This window comes from Penaeus monodon, unplaced genomic scaffold, assembly GCF_015228065.2.
Source record: "Penaeus monodon isolate SGIC_2016 unplaced genomic scaffold, NSTDA_Pmon_1 PmonScaffold_13923, whole genome shotgun sequence".
Lineage (NCBI taxonomy): Eukaryota > Metazoa > Arthropoda > Malacostraca > Decapoda > Penaeidae > Penaeus > Penaeus monodon.
This window is the reverse complement of record NW_023642959.1, coordinates 4,617-8,040: the sequence shown is the minus strand read 5'-3', so window position 1 is coordinate 8,040 and position 3,424 is coordinate 4,617. Positions and strand designations below refer to the sequence as shown.

Here is a 3,424-nt window from a genome sequence, read left to right as displayed (position 1 = left end):
TATATTTTATATATATATATATATATATATTTATATATATATATATTATGTAGTATGTATGGAGGTAGCTTAGATATGTTTAGTATACATATTACTGTTTATTATATGCATATATAAGTACACCATGGACACGTGCCTATATGTATATTGTACACACACACCCACACCACTCACAGAACACACACACACACACGCACACACACACACATATATATAATTATATATTTATGTATATATATATTATATATATCATATATATAGCGTGTATTTCGTGTGTGTGTGTGTGTGTGTGTGCGTGTGTGGTTGTGGTGTGTGTGTGTGTTGTGATGTGTTGTGTGTGTGTGTGTATGTGTGTGCGTGTGGTGTAGTGTGTGTGTGTGGGTGTGTGGTGGTGTGTGTGGTGTGTTTTGTTTTGTGACTATGGACAAATATACAATAAATACATATAGATTTATCTTAAACCATTCATATAAGTAATAATGTATATAGATTATGTTTATATGTATATATATGCTATGCACTGTGTGTGCGTGCAGTGTGTTAGTGTGTGTGTTGTGTGTGTGTGTGTGTGTGTGTGTTTGGGTGTGGTCGGATGATAATACGATCTACATACATAATTAAATATTGTCTATGTTTATATATATCTATATAATATATATTATATATATATATGGTATATATATATATATAGTATTGTATAAGTGCATGACACTACATATATACCTCTAATATAGCACATATTATGTATTGTTGTTTTCATACATGTGTGTATATGTTATTCTCTACGTATATATTTGTATATGTACTTTGTATATATATATATTATATTCTATATATATAATATATATATATATATATATATATATATATATATATATATTGTTGTATATATATTGTAGTGTAGGGTATGGTGTGTGTGTGCATGTTTGTGTGTGTGTGTGTGTGTGTTGTAGTGGGGTGTGTTCTATGTTTTAAAATACAGAAATATAAATGTGTGTGTATATTTATGTATGTACTGATAAACCAGCAGATAACTAAGATCACTGTAAAGGGGTTTTGGTTGATATGAGCATGAAGTGGTGTCTTTCAGTGCATCTAACCTTTTAGAAATCTTTTATTCTGATCTCAGGTAAAGCTGTTGGCCATCAACACGTGTAAGAATATATTAAAAAAAACAGATTATTTTGACATTTTTCCCCTGGGGTGAGGAGAAAATTAAAACGAGAAATCATTTGATCATATATTCATTTCCATGTCCTCAAAAAGCAGAGGATGAGTGACGAATTAATTATTAATTGTATAAAGATTGTATTTAGCGGTTAGATTCATTCGAATGTAGGTTTTCTTTTCTTCCGAACTATATTTTATGTCAATTTTAATGTCTACTCTTACCAACAGATATGAATTTAGGTAGTAAAAAGCAAGTGTGAAAATATGAAAGTATTATAAAGTAAGAAACAAATTGGCTACGTAATCTGGTTGTCAATACTGATTTGAATAATCATTAACGAATAATTGTATAATGTCAAATAATTTATATACATATATGTACATATTACACGACAGGATTGTATTGTATTAAAATAAATTGAATGTAATGAACTATTATTCTATTGAAATTGTCACATTTCTGAAATAATATGAGCCAATGAGCAACTATACTGAAACCAGCTTGAATGTCCATCTTGACCCAACTTCAACACGATGACGTAGTCTTACTTCTTCTGTCAACGTTCGTGCAGACTTGCTAATGTAGACGGCTTCTTCTGCGACTCAGTTCCATTATTCTCCTTAAGGTATGTCTTAACAGCTTCAAGAGACGATCCTTTGCGGTTGTGTAAAGCTTTGAAGCCACTGAAAACAAGGTCAACGAATTTCACGGGATATTCTGCGTCCGTCTTCGTTTTGGGTCGACCTCGTTTCCTTGTTTTCTTAGATTTTATGATTTTGATCGCTGGAACGGTAGACTTTGGGACGACACGTTTCGTCTGAGCTTCCTTTCATTTTTTGACTTGCAGCCGGAATCAGAGACGATTTGTATCTTGAACCTTTGGGTCGACCACGCTTCTTTTGCTGCATTTGTTTTTTCTCCATTCTGCTCTTATTTTCGTACCAGTGTGTGCGTATGTATACACACACACACACACCATATATATAGGCATATATATTTAAAATATATATTTTATATATATATATATATATATATATATATATATATATAACATATGATTAGTAAATCTATGATAACACAATAAATGAAATAACTTATGAATCAATAAAGTAAATTGGATTAATATTTTACGAGACTGAAGTTCTCTCATTGACTTACAAAATTTTACTGCATCACTCTTTTAAATGAGTAAGTGACAAAAAATTAAATACTAAAAAAAAAAAAAAAACGACAGTAACAAATATAATAAAATAAAAAACAGTAATAAAACTTGAAATATATCAATAGTTCATACACTCAACACCAAAGTAAAGGTTAGGGTTGCCTGTCTTCACCAATTAATAGAGTGAAATCCCATTTGCACAAAATGACAGAAAAAGAACAGGGAAAAAGTCCTCAGGTGAATGTCTGACTTCCATTTTAATATCATTACATTTCTTTTTAAATTATTATTATTATTTTTTTTTATTATCATTTTTTTATTTTATTATTACCATCAATTTTATCTTTATCATTATCATTATTATCATTTTTATTATTATTTTATTATTTTTTTTTTCTATTATTTACACATAATTTTATTTTATTTTTTTTATTAAAATTATTTTTAAAACTTACTATTTTTATTTTTTTATTTTTTTTTTCATTTTAATTTTTTTATTATTTTTTATTATTTTTTAAACTTTTTTTTTTATTATTATTATTATTTTTATTTGTTTTTATTATTTTATTTATTTTTATTATTTATATTTTATTATTATTTATTATTTTTAATTTTTTTTTTAATTTTTTTTTATTATTTTTTTTTATTTATTATTATTTTTTTTCTTTTTTTTTTTTTTTTTTTTTTTTTTTTTTTTTTTTTTTTTTTTCTTATCATCATTTTTATTATTTTTATTTTTTTTTCTTTAATAAAAAATGCTATCCTCTTTTTATTATCATTATTATTATTAACGTACTTTTTTCATGTTTTCCGCTTTAAGTTTCCCACCCTTTTTAAATTTAAAAAGGGGGACGTAATTTAAGGACACGAAATATACATCTGAAAAAAGTTTTGCGAAAGGGTTGGAGACCACTGCCTTCGTTGAAAAATGTTTGTCTGAAAATGGCAAAACAGAGGGGGGAGGAAGGAATATTATCCGTTACCATCCTAGTGAAACAGGACAACGAAAAAAAGGCAAAAAAAATTAAAAGGCCCCGCTTTGGAGATCTAATTGCTAATATTAATACGAAATAGAAACGGGGGGGACAAAA

At 27.3% G+C, this 3,424-nt stretch overlaps 1 pseudogene; it reads right to left on the bottom strand.

Annotated features, from left to right (window-relative positions):
* Positions 1–1,656: 1,656 nt before the first annotated feature.
* Positions 1,657–2,094, bottom strand: LOC119569300 (annotated as a pseudogene).
* Between the last annotated feature and the right edge of the window lie 1,330 nt (positions 2,095–3,424).